The sequence below is a fragment of the Neoarius graeffei genome, chromosome 26, assembly GCF_027579695.1.
Source record: "Neoarius graeffei isolate fNeoGra1 chromosome 26, fNeoGra1.pri, whole genome shotgun sequence".
NCBI classification, from domain to species: Eukaryota; Metazoa; Chordata; class Actinopteri; order Siluriformes; family Ariidae; genus Neoarius; species Neoarius graeffei.
This window is the reverse complement of record NC_083594.1, coordinates 2,945,775-2,959,990: the sequence shown is the minus strand read 5'-3', so window position 1 is coordinate 2,959,990 and position 14,216 is coordinate 2,945,775. Positions and strand designations below refer to the sequence as shown.

The following is a 14,216-nucleotide window of genomic DNA, read 5'->3' as shown; positions in this document are numbered from 1 at the left end:
ACTTTCTCTCAGGGACAGCTAAAAGCAGGGTGTCCGCAGAGTCTAAAAAAAGTCTAAAATTACACATTTTCAATTTTAGGCCTAAAAAAGTCTAAAATACAGAGATATTTTGCACTGTTGGTCTAAAATCTCATTTGGGTAATTTAAGACCTAGGTTACGTGCAGAATTATTCTGCACGTAGAAAATCTTCCCGGAAGTTCCTTTCAGCACCTAGATGTCACCCGGGATTGGTTAGCATCTAGGTGCTGAAAGGAACTTCTGGGAAGATTTTCTAGTTTCGGTTGTGTTGCCAGATTGGGCGGTTTTAAGTGCGTTTTAACAGATTTTGGGCTGGAAAACATCAGCAGTATCTGGCAACACTGCCGGCGGGAAGATTTCCTGGTTCCGGTTTACAGCGCTGACTCAGTTCGTGCAATTGCTGGTGCTGCATAGGCTACCGTGTAAGCTCTGGCAATTTCAGCGACAAATTTAAAAATGGAAGCGGACGAATTGGTTCCTAAAAGAACTAGTAAGGGGTCAGTCATCTGGCATTTTTTTGGATATTGCGAGGAGGACATGGAACAGCAAATGCCAGTTTGTAAAGTGTGCAAAAAAAAAAACCTGTCATCACGAAAGGCAGCAGCACGACAAATATGTTCCATCACCTGAAACTCACCCGGTACAGTATGAAGAGTCTCTTAAACTCCGAGCTACTTGCCCACAAGCTAAAACCCCCCCACGAGCTAAACAAATGACCCTAGCGGCCTCGTTCTCCAAAGCCCCCCATATGAGAAACCGAGTCAGAGATGGAGAGCTATAACGGATGCAATCAGTAACGTCATTGCCGAAGACATGATCCCAGTTAGTATAGTGGAAAAAACAGGCTTTCAAAAATTACTAAACACACTCGATCCCAAACATGAGTTGCCTGGTCGCAGACATTTTACAGAGAAGGCAGTACCGGAATTATACACATCTGAGAGGCAGAGCCAGAAAACATTCAGTTCAAAAGTGTGCAAAGAGAAAGATGTTTTGCAGATCTCTCTCTTCTCTCCCTCAATCTCTCTCTCTATTGTGAATGTTCCAGTGGTTCTCAGTAGTCAGGTTAATAGCTTGGAGATCTATTTTTTAAAATAATTTAATGAAAGAGCACTTTTCTTATTTAGGCTAAATGCCTTTCTCAGTGTTGAGCTGCACTTTATTGGTTTGAGCTCTGAGCAGCTCTGTATTGTGTTGCCCCTTTGTTGCAATTTTCAAGATTGTTTTTGCAGTTTGTGCCACATCTTTGTTGAATAAAAATAGTCTTATTTCAATTCAATTGTGATTAATCACCAACATGAAATTTTTAAAATGTGTTGTTGAAAACCACCTGTAAAGTTAACCAAGAATGTTATTTAATCTGCAGGGATTGTAGTGAAAACAGTAAAAGTTAGATTTCATGGGGTCCTTTAGAGGAGATTTAAATATATCGAGATATATATCGTATATCGTGAAATGGAGAAAATGTATCGGGATATTCATTTTTTCCCATATCGCACAGCCCTATTGTCACGGTTTGTAGCAAAATGGGCAAATGCAAGTTTAACGACTGCTGGCTTGAACGCAATGATTTCGTAGACTGGTTAAAACGTGTACCAAACAATCCGTTTGAGGCGTACTGCACATTGTGCAAAAGAACACTCAAACTCAGCACCCTGGGTGTAAAGGCACCGGAATCGCATGCGAAAGCGGAGAAGCACCAGGCTGTCCATAAAAGTCTGCAACAATCGCATGCCATCACTCAATTTTGTTCACCGTTGTCAGGTCCAAGCACATCTCGAGACGGTGTATCAGCTAACTCCGTGCGAACTGTAACGCTACAACATGCAAACCGTACGGAATCGAATGCCTCATCCTCAAGTGATTTGCGGGATGTCTTTGGCTCCACTGCAACTTAGTTCCTCATTAATGCAAGAGCGCACCCTAGGGATGTAATTAGTTCATTGGTGAATGATAAATTTTGTTATTTCGAAAGTAATTCAGGCTCTCCCAATTTTCTTTATTTTTTTTAGTGCGGCATAAGTCTTAAATTTAACCTGCTATGGTCTTAAAAAGGTCTTAAAAAGTCTTAAATTGAACTTGTTCAAGCCTGCAGACACCCTGTAAAAGTAATCAGTGTAGCATTCAGCCAGTCTGTGGTCATGGTTGATGTGTTGGAAATATAGAGCTGGTCATGTCTCAGGGTCACATTGACTTTAAAATGTTTTCCATCCACTGCTCTGTTTTTACTCTTTCACTTCAGTGCGTAGCGGTACATATTTAGGTTCGAGTAAGGGTGCGGCGATGCGATGCAATACATATCATGACATATAGGTGCCAGCAGTACAGTAATGTTGGATTAAAGAGCTGGTACTTCATGGCTAAAAAAAAAATTTTTTTTTTTTTAAATGTATTTTTTTAAAAAAAGTTTATTTATTTTAAATATCTACCACACAACCAAATTATGCACCTCACTTTTTTATATAATTACAAACTAATGGAAGCATTGAAAATTTTGTACTTTAATCTTTTACAGTCTGAAAAATTATTTAATATAATAATCTAGATTTTCTAGTGTCATTTTTTTTTTTTTTACTTTATTACAATACACTACACAAGGCAGAATTTTGTCTTGAGTATCGTGACAAAATACTGGCGAGATGAATTCTGCTGCTTTGAGCAGTATTGCAGTTTCATATTCATTATGAGCTCTACCTATTCTTGCACACTAGGTGGCAGTTGACTGTGGGTGAATTCTTACAACGGTAGAGGGAAAAGAGAAGGAGCAAAATCACATCAAGAAAGCACTTCAGAACTGTGGGTATCCCAACTGGGCTTTCTTCAAGAGCAGAAAAAGGAGCATAACGGACAAGAAAGATAAGAGGAACAAACGCAAGAACATTGTCATTCCCTACATTTCTGGTCTATCTGAGAAACTCAGGAGGATCTTCTACAAACACAACATTCTGGTACATTTCAGACCCAGTAACACCCTGAAGCAGAAACTGGTCCACCCTAAGGACAGAATAGCCAGACGCAAACAGGACAACGTAGTGTACGCAATTCAGTGCTTCAGTGCAGTGAGGAATGCACGGACTCGTATATTGGGGAACAAAACAACCGCTTCACAGGCGCATGGCTCAACGCAGGAGAGCCAGCTCCTCAGGCCAGGACTCTGCTGTCTATCTTCATCTTAACAACAAAGGACACTCATTTCAGGATTGCAATGTATGCATTTTAGCCAGAGAGGATTGTTGGTGTGAGTGAGGAGTTAAAGGAGCCATTTTGGCCAACCTGGAACGGCCATCACTGAACAGAGGTGGGGGTCTAAGATAGGGATGTTAACCGATGACCGATGGTTGACCAAATCAACGTCAACGGGTTAATTTTTTTTTTTTTTTTGGTTGTCGGTTTAAAAAAAAAATCAATCGTTTTGAAGCTGCCGATTTTGGAGCGGAGAACCTGGGGGCTCATTTATCAACCGTTCTTACGCACAGTTCTGTGCGTAAAAGGTTCGTACGAACATTTTTGCGCAAAGTGTGGAATTCATGAATGTGTACTTGAACGTAGAATTGTGCCTAAATATACGCACACCTCGGACCATGCTTACGTACAATACCTAGTGGTCGAATAATGAAACAACAAGTAGTGTTGATTCTAGAGTCGAACTGTGCCCGATGCGCAGGTTACAATACAACTATTTTTGTGTGTTTGTTTGTTTGTTTGAGTGTATTCGAAGTATTTTGGTTTCGAACGTGCTGAATCAAATTCAAACACACCAACAACGTGATCTTGTGGGCCGATTTCAGATTACTCACGGTGTAACTAATAATTGACTATTGACTAATTTACTCATGTGTAAATAATTATTTGAATTGATATATGTATAAAAAGCACACACATGATATGCCTATCAGAACGCAACATGGCCCATCTTGCATTGCTAGAAGAGTTGGCAAACCGTGCGTTCCGCAGGGAGCGCGTATTCAGAGAGAGAGACGATTTGTTTGCGGAAAGTTCAGAGTGGCTTTTTTGAGCAGGTATTGTTTTCCAAAGCATATATTACTTGATTTATGTCATGAATTGGGTCCTATGCTAGAGCGCGAAACAAAGCGCACGAAAGCCATACCTGTCCATATCCAAGTTCTGTCTACCCAGGCCCGGCGCCAGGAACAGTTTACTAAGGGGGCAATTAGAAATCGCAAGGGGGCAAATATTTTTTCATATAGTGTGTAGTAGTGATGGCGGTCTGACAATGTGTTTCAAACAATTAACTGCGCCAACCACAAAACCACGGCCCCGAAGGTTGCTTTAGTCCGGGAAAATCATGTGGCATATTACCAGGGCAGTTGCGCTTTATCAACTCCCATGCCCACCTGTTAACCCTCCCCTCCAATTTTCTCACAGACACGCGTTACAACCGGAAAGATGCCAAACATAAAACACACACAAACCTACAGGCAAGTCCTTTAAATTTAAAATACATACAAATAGCTCCGCGGCATGACAACAAAACGTCAATGCAAGTCTAAGGTACTTGGCTTGGCGGCCAAAATAATATTTTAAAAAATCAACAGACCCCGCGGCTGCACCAGTCATAGCCTTCCTGACTCGCACCGAGTCAACGCTAACCACTTAATCCGCGATCCCAGTTTAGGCGTGTAGGGGACAAAACACTCTGAAGTGATGAATTTTCACCCCCGCTGCATGGGGGGTGACGTCAACAACACATATTCTTACGCTATTTGCGCACAAAGCGGACCATATATGAACACATACACCAACATAAACGGAGATAAACTTAGCCTACAAAGAAAGAAAATGGATTCACAATATTGTGATTGAATTCGTTTAATTCGGAGGAGGAAAGACTACTCCCGTAAACTGACTGCATATTGCAGGATATTGCAGACAGAGTGCACTTGTAAGTGTGCATGTAAAACCCCCGCCAGCGCGACCCCTCCCCTTGTCCTTATCACAGGTCTGTGTGTGCACGGCTGTGTCAGCATTTCACCCATACACCCACAATAACTAGTCCCCAGTAGTTAGGATTGATACATATGTCTAAACAGGGTTAATATTAAATTCAGGCTTTTTGAAATAATCCTACCTTAATACAGTTGAATTCTACGATTGCAACGTAAGAATCATAACCAATCAGATTTGTTCTACCGTGCCAGTTTTAGTAGTGATTTATGTGAAATGTATTTTTGTGCAATGTGCAACCACTTAATATTTCGTATTTGAAAATGCAAATTATTAATACGTCTATAATACATTATATTTTCATAAGAAAACAATTAAGTGATCGGAGTCTCCGTTGAGGGGGCGGGGCTGTAGCCACGAGGGGGCGATGCCCCCTTTCGCCCCCCCCCATGGCGCCGGGCCTGTGTCTACCCTAGGATTTTTGGCTACAGGCACGTTTCAACGTGAACTTGGGGATAGAGTGGGTATTTCTCAGCCGTCACTGAGCAGAATTTTGCCAACAGTTTTGGATGCAATAGTTTCTTTGGTGCCAAATTATATTCGGTTCCCTTATTTACTTCCGCATAAAGCTGAGGTTAAGCGAGGATTTCATGCAATCGCGGGGTTCCCCAATGTTACTGGAGCAATAGATTGCACACACATGGCGCTAAAAACACCATCACAGCACAAATACAATTTCGTGAATAGGAAGGGGTTTCACTCCATCAATGTGCAGCTCATATGTGATGCCGATTTGATGCTTTTAAACGTTGTTGCTCGATGGCCTGGGGGAACGCACGACTCGTTTATTGTGCAGAACAGCTCAGTGGGCATTCGTTTACAAGAAAGAGCTGTTGAAGACGGATGGCTTATTGGTGAGTGTCGCGCAACTTGTCATAGTATAACATGGGTATGTCCATTGAGCAGTGTTCCGCAATGGTAAACCGCAATATGGCAATGTCATGTATGCAACTTGTTCGCATAGGTGATCAAGGATATCCACTCAAACCGTGGCTCATGACCCCACTAACCAACCCCCAGACACAGCAGGAACAACCCTACAACCGGGCCCACGCGCGCACCAGAGTTACAATAGAGCGCGCAATTGGTTTGCTGAAGGGCCGATGGCTGTGTTTGTCAAAGGTGGGGGGACCGCTGCAGTACCGACCTGAAAAGGTGTGCAGCATGGTTATGGCTTGCTGTGTGCTCCACAATTTGGCCATCAGAAGAGGAGTCCCCCTGCAGGATCCCCCTAGACCTGATGACCCCATGCATGACGAAGAGCGTTGCGAAGAGGGCCTTGCACCTGCTAATGCTTTTGCGATGCGGATCAGAGCGGGGATCATATAGAGATTTTAGGCAAGTTTACCCATATTATGCATATTATTTACTCACTGTGTGTGTGTTGCATAATGACAGAACGCAGACTTTTCACGATTCAGTAGCTTTCATTTACGATTTGAGTTGCACAAGCAGCAAGTGTTTTCAGTGACTCACTGATTTCAGTGAGCACATTAGTGAGGTTGCTTAGCTGCCCCTTGATGTCACTAACTGCCTGGGCAATGTGCTCTTGGTTCTGCAGGACCTCATCAGTTAATACCCTTGGTGCCCGAGCCTCACGCACAGAGGACGACCTTGCCTCCTCCTGCACCATCGCGGCAGGAGCGGACGTGTCTGTATAATTGAAAGAGCAGATGCATTAATAAGCTACTTCTGTTTAAACCAAAAATTTCTGTTTGAAACAGTTTTTTTTTTTTTTTTTTTTTTTTAATAAATCGATTCAGTAAAAAATGTTTAGATTTAAATTCTGCATTAAATGTGTGACCACTTACCTTCATCTTGGACGTTTGGTTCTGTTTCTGGGGGTTCCACCACGAGGTCACTGTCAGTCACACCACTCACCACTCCGGAACACGCAGCGTCCCCAGTAATGCCAGCAACCCGTTGATCCAAGGCAAACAATTTTTCAAGGTTTTGCCCTCCCCCTGTCACCATTGTAGCGCGCCTGTAAGCGGCCACGTGCTTTTTTTGCATTTAATTTAATATCAAACCACTTTTTTTTTTTTTTTTAATTTCTGCCACAGTCCGTGGCTCAGATCCGACGACATTTACAGAGTGTGCCACCTTCTCCCACACAGTATTCTTTTTTTACTAGTAACGCCGGCTTCTAAACCACAAAACAATATCTTCTGATTGGCCTCAACCTCCGCGACTAAAACGTCGATCTCCGTCTCAGAGAAATTCCTCTTTTTTGCGCGCTTCTCCATTATTCCACCAAGGACTCAATTACTCATTTGCATGGCTTTTAAAGGGGATGTTAATGCCATATATGGTTAATTGGGGGCAAGGTGATTTGGCAGGTGTGGGATTTATCATTGCAGATTACTTACGGGTGTGCGTAAAACCAGCCTAGGAACGTTCGATAAATGCCGATATTTTTGTACTTACGAACATTCTAAATTCCACTCGTACGACAGAATTTAGGATGTTTTCTACGCACTGTTGATAAATGAGCCCCCTGGAATTCTGTGTTGTAAACGCTTGGGGCATGCCATGCGGTGTAAGGACGACAGCTGACAAATCAGAAACGCCCATTCAGTCATGTCCCGCCCTCCCGCCCCAGTTGAAGACAGCTGCCACTCGGCGAAAGAAAAGTGTAGACACAGGCTTTTTAGCTTACTATTGTGTGTGGGTTTTTTTTTTTTTTTAATAATTATTATTAGAAGGCACATGGAGTTTAGTCCTGCCTCGGCCAGTGCATTCTGAAAGTATGTTTCGGTCTGTAGCCAACAATGCATGTTATTGCAGATCATATCTCTCCACACAAAGGCGCAGATGCCGACTTTTGGAGGGAAGGGGAGAGAATGAAATGACCACCCACGTGCAATGAACCGGTGCTACAGGTGCTCTAGCCCCTGCCCCTTTTCTTTTTGCTGTCCAAAGTGCCCTTTTCATAGGGACTTTTTTTTTTTTTAATATTTGTAAAAGATAAGTTAGCTCCAACATCAATATTCTCTACAATTTGACAATTTATGAAATTATAGATTTATAAAATAACATTTTTCTATGTAAATGCGGGCATCAATCTGTGACGTCATGCATTCAGTGAACCTCCGTGCAGAAAGCGCATGCAGGCGGTTGACAGTGGGAGACAGTGCGAGGAACGGCATGGTAAGGTCACACTGAAAGTCTCCTTTCATTTCTTATCTGAACATGCAATATTGTGCAGCTTAGAACACAACAGTAAATGCGTAGGGTTGTTTATCATTTAATGAAGCCGCCGAGGCTATATTTAAACCGTTTTCTCCATCCATTTCATTAACGTGGCAGATTCTGAGACTTTAGTTTGAACGACGGCGTTAATAACATATTCTAGCAGCTTCGAAAACTTAAGGCTGAATGACGACGTCCACAACATATTCTATCAAGACACACAGAATGCTCATTCTCATCATCTGTAGCCGCTTTATCCTGTTCTACAGGGTCGCAGGCAAGCTGGAGTCTATCCCAGCTGACTACGGGCGAAAGGCGGGGTACACCCTGGACAAGTCGCCAGGTCATCACAGGGCTGACACATAGACACAGACAACCATTCACACTCACATTCACACCTACGGTCAATTTAGAGTCACCAGTTAACCTAACCTGCATGTCTTTGGACTGTGGGGGAAACCGGAGCACCCGGAGGAAACCCACGCGGACACGGGGAGAACATGCAAACTCCGCACAGAAAGGCCCTCGCCGGCCACGGGGCTCGAACCCAGAACCTTCTTGCTGTGAGGCGACAGCGCTAACCACTACACCACCGTGCTGCCCCACACACAGAATGTTCAGTTGCAATTGAAATTTAGTTTTGAATAAAGTTAACTTGTGTGAAAAATTTGTTCCAAGTGCCCTTTTTTGAATGTTGAGCCTCTGCCCCTCCAAAGGTCTTTGCACAGCCCTGGAAATCACAGCGGTGTCTGAGGGGGAGTGACAAACGCAGGTTTTATGTCTGTGAGCCAAGTCGGTGACGGCTTCAGAGCAACTTCAATACGATGCAGTAATGGCGTGTTGATATTGGTAACGGCGTTATAACGATTGTAGCTAATTAATTAGATTACCCGGCGTTATAACAGCCTTTATTTTAACACCGTTATTCCCATCACTGAATGTTATGTACTTCTAGCACTTGACTTTATTTTCAACGCCATCATGGCCAACTGAAACTGTCTCTAAGCTGGAGCCATTTGTCCTCCGCTCCAATACAAACCCCTCGACATCAGTGCCGCGTTTGACTGAATGTTTCGCGCTGTAGAAAAAGTGATGTGAGTGGAGGGCAGCGACTGGGACTGAATGTGCGGATGCTCGCGGTTAGATTTAGAATAGATTCTAATAATTCCAATTAAACTCATAGGTTAACCGACTTTAACCGGCTAATGAGGCTCGGTGGTCGGTCAAGATTTTTTTAGTTTTCGCCATCCCTAGTCTAAGACATCATTTATCAGCCACCTACAATGCAGTCCTTGGCACACTTCCCAGACAACTGAATGCACACCAAAACCCAGCTGTTTTCAGTGACTCACAGGAGGGCAGAGAGAACCAACAAACCATTGATCACCCCAACGACTCTCTAGGCCAGGGGTCATCAAACTACGGCCCTCAGGCCGACTCCAGCCTGCCACCCCCCTTTGACCGGCCCCCCAGCCCCTCTGCCCCCCACCACTTGAACCGGCCCTATGAGGCAATCCCCAAAAGTGGTCATGGCCTATTTTTTTTATTTTTTTTAATTGCTTTTTGGCAAATAATATGTCTGCATCTTGTATTTTTGTTGATTTTATCAATTAAAATTGATATTTAGTTATAAAATGAACTATTCATATTTTCGTCATATGCTCGCGATCAAGCAGTGACAGTCAGCGCACACGCAGAGAATTGTCAGTGTTCAGGACAGCAAAATGGCTAGCGGTAAGCGAAAAGTTGACAGAGCGCAGAGTTTTTAAAGAACAGTGGACCACCGATTTTATTTTTTCGTTCAGTGTAAGGACCGTGCAGTTTGTCTTGTATGTAAAGAAAGTGTGCCGGTTTTCAAAGAATATAATCTGCGTCGTCACTACGAAACCCTCCACAAAGAGTATGCTAGTTTGCGAGGGCAAACAAGAGAAGACAGGATTCGGAGGATGAAATGCGGACTGGCTGCACAACGGAATGCATCCCTTCGCCAAACCCAGATCAACCAGGCTGCTGTCCGAGCTAGCTATAAGGTAGCTCACCTGCTAGCTACCCATGGAAAGCCGTTTACTGATGGGGACTTTGTTAAAGTATGCATGCTTGCGGTGGCCGAGGAGGTGTGTCCCGACAAGAGGGATGCGCTCAACGCGGCGAGTCTCTCCGTACTTACTATGACCAGGCGAACCGAAGATTTGGGGGACAACGTGTATGACCAGCTGAATGAGAGCGCGTCAGAATTTGAGTTTTTTGCTTTGGCCATGGATGAGAGCAATGACGTGCAGGACACAGCACAACTGCTGTGATCTATTGATCTATTGCTCATATTATAATTTCACTTTTTTTTTTAAATGTATTTATTTTATAGGCCTATTTATTTGACCTTTATTAAGTGCTGCACACATTATTATTATTATTATTATTAATAATAATAATAATAATAATATCAACAGGCCTACCTACAATTTATAATTTTCCACTTACCTTGACAGCTTTGATGTTATTTTTATTAGAAAATAAATAAATGGAATATCTGTGGCATTTCAAATTAAAACAGTGTGAAGACTTGATTACTACTTTTGCAAACCACTAGTAAAGATAAACAAATATGTGCCAGGAATCAAGTGTTGATATAGTAGTGGGGATATAGTAGCGGGGATATAGTAGTGTGGATGGCTGTGCCAGGCTAGTAATCTCTACTACACAATGAGGCCTGCTGGTGGTCATATTTGTCTGGGTCATACAATTCTGTTATATAGCTGACCCGACCCCGGCCCCCCATCACAGTCAGGAATGCCAATGTGGCCCCCAGAGAAAAAAAGTTTGGTGACCCCTGCTCTAGGCCATTCACACCCAGCCCCCAGTGACCCACACCAACAGGAGGACTCAACGATACCTTAGGATTGCTTCTCATCCATGAGAGGATAAATACCTGGTACTCCCTATTAGTCAGATACCCCTTTTCCACCAAATCAGTTCCAGGGCTGGTTCGGAGCCAGTGCTGGTGCTAGTTCACAACTCGTTCAACTTGCGAGCCAGCTGAGAACCAGTTTGCTTTTCCATTGCTCGCGGTGCCACGTCATTACGTCGCTGTATACGTCAGTTAGGCCATCCTTAAAAAAAATCCGTTTCCTGTCCACCGGGTGGGCAAAAAAAATTTCAGTCGGGAGGGAGGGATTTTTATTTTTTTAATTTTTTTATTTTTATTATATATGGATGGATAAGAAATCGCAATGCTGTGTTTGCTTTTTCTTTCAGTACTTTTTTTTTATTACAAAAGCAGACACATTTAATAAAATATGACAGTTAAATCAACTGAAACTTGTACAAAAACACTAAGTTAGCATTTTAAATGCTGACTGCAACATTTGCAAAACTTTTACAAAGGTACTTAAAATGTCCGACACACAGACTTTTTGTAGTTCTAAATCAACCGTTAGGCCGAGTTCGGATAAAATTGCACTATTAAAATGATCACTGAATGATTTGTTTTTCTGAATCTTTACTATTTTGTTGTTCGCTAGAATACCATTTTGCGATTTCACACTTAAGCAAATGTTTGAAAACTCCGGATCTCCTTCCTTCATGGTGGCTGCCATTTTTTTTGTGCCGCACGGCGCCTGCGCAGAGCTGATTCAACAGGGCTTTCCACAAGCGCCGGCTGCCGGCCACACAATTAAGTCCAGCCAGCTACTTTAATGACTATTTTTGTAGCCCACAGGCTCTAAATATTAATTTTCGATTTTAATAAAATTAAATGTTTATCTAATGGACTGACAATAATGTCAAACTGAACCGTTGATCAAGGGAGAGTAACTCATCCGCGCCCCGACATGCGGAGGCAGTAGTGTGCTAAGTGGGCTAAGCCCCACTGCAGACCATTGTCGTTAATTCATAGCATGCTCAGCTGCGTGAATGTGTCATGCACCGAAAATAAGAGATTTACAAGCCAGGAACGCCTCATGATGCAATACGCAAGAAAAGAGAGAATATTTACTGCCATTTTATTTTGTATTTGAGTAAAGTGAATAAATAAATGGTCTGTGGAAAATACACGTAACCCTGGGAACTGCGTGCACAGGAGTTTTTGTGTTTACTCCACCCCACCCCACCCCCCACCCCCGGCTGGCTACTTATTTGTCATGGCTGGCTAGTGTGAGCCTTAGTGGAAAGCCCTGGGAATGCGTAAATGTCAAGTTCGATTTTAGATTTACGAACCCGAAAAAAAATGTCGAAAAACCGGCGTTAAAAAAAAAATTTCACCCGCACAAACGGCACTCACCCGGCCGGTGGACCGGAAACAGAACATTTTTTAATAATGGCCTTACGTCGCTACGTTTGCTTAAACCTTGGCGCGAATATCGAAGCAAAAACAACACGGAAGAAGCAGCAGCAGCAACAATAATAATAATGGATGACTTCGCGTTTGTACAGCTGCGGCTTCTCGCCGCTTAAAAATGGCGATCTTTCGCGGTCTTATTGTTGTTGGCCTTAACAACTCCACCCCCTGCTGATGTAAGCGGTTCTTTCCTCTGGCCCAGCAAAGAGTTGGTGCTAGCCTGGAACTGGTTTTTCTGGCCCCAGAGCCAGTTCTTTGTCAGTGGAAACAGAAAACCCGGTTCCAAACTAAGCACTGGCCCCGAACCAGCCCTGGAACTGCTTTGGTGGAAAAGGGGCAAGACAGAACTGAAGAAGCCTTTCGGATGAGAAGTGAAACGTCTTCAAGCAAGTCCAGTTGCTCTCTTTTACCACCCACAGTTTACTATGACCTGAGAATCTTCACAGACGTAGGTGGCAGTTGGACTGTAACTGTGTCGAGATGATGGGCCAGGACGTAGTTACTGTAAACTACTGTACATGTACTCCAGTTTCTATCACAGCTGGTTTGATCTCCTTTAAATTACACCTTATAAATCCTGATCTACTTTTCCTATAGTACAATGTTTATTGCAGTGTCTTGAATTGTCATTAAAAAAAGGGTACATGTGGTTTTAAAAATAAATTTTTTAATTTTTTTAAACTCTGAGGCAGCAGCCCCAAACATGAAGCGTAATCCAAAAATGAACAATTTAAAAATCACAGAAGTAAAATATACCAAGTGTCTGTACTTTTATTATTCTACTCTTACCTCTTACAGTTTTCGAAACTGAAACCTCTGAAATGAGGCTGACATTTACATGCTGCCGCCATGACCCAAACTCTTATTTACCGGAAAAGGCCCGACACTAGAGCTCAGTGGTCTTTGTACTCTTTTCGACAATTTCCTGTCTCCGTTATACATAGGACCACTGGCCGAAGAAGGTGAGGAAAGGGGGACAACCTGGAGTAGATTTTAAAATGGGAATGCACTTCCCTCGGTAATAAGCATAAACGTGTCTGAAAGCTATTTCTTTAGTCTAGTCCATTTATTTCGAATGGTGAACCAAATTGTATACATTCACCGGCCATTTTAATAGGAACACCTGTATGCGCAGGGCGTTATTGTTACTCTCATTCTTGCAACACGATGACATACTGACTACAGCCTCTAATGAGGCAGTATCCACAAAAATTGTTTTAAATTAAATACTATAATTGTGATTTATAATCTGACCTGTATCGGGATGCGTCTCGTATTGTTTAGTTTTAGTGTACAATGCTCGAAAAACCTCATGTCTGATCGTCCGAGGTGACTAAAGTCTGTGCAAGGACGAGTAAAACTTTTTAATGGTAATCGTCTGATTGGACAAAAAAAAAAAGTTAGTGCTGGCAACTTGAGCAACAGGCACACAGGCACTAAGAGAGCAGGGAACCAGTCTAAAGTAGCTCGTCTCATTTCACAGGAAATGCGTTTAAAAAGTTTTATTCATCAACACAATATATAAAAGTACAAAAAATATTTTGAGGAAATCATTAAAATTTCCTTGTTTTTGGTTATAATTCATTGACGTATGCGTGTGTTCGAGTGTACTGGAAAAGCTCGGCTTGGGGGTCCACATAATGGCACCAACTGGCCAAGGGCAACAAGGGTCAGGAACATCGTAACCAGCAGCGCGGTTAAAGTGGA

At 42.8% G+C, this 14,216-nt stretch overlaps 1 protein-coding gene across 4 annotated transcripts in view; it reads left to right on the top strand.

Moving 5' to 3' along the window:
* The window catches only part of kcnab2a (potassium voltage-gated channel subfamily A regulatory beta subunit 2a), a 157,427-nt gene that overhangs the window by 36,050 nt on the left and 107,161 nt on the right, over positions 1-14,216 (top strand). Inside the window, exon 1 of one of the 4 annotated variants that reach the window (XM_060909947.1) lies at positions 3,300-3,317. The exons of the other annotated variants lie outside the window; for them this stretch is intronic. The gene's annotated coding sequence lies outside the window, so the exon portion shown is untranslated. Of the gene's footprint in view, positions 1-3,299; positions 3,318-14,216 lie in introns of those variants that run through there. 4 annotated transcript variants of the gene reach the window in all.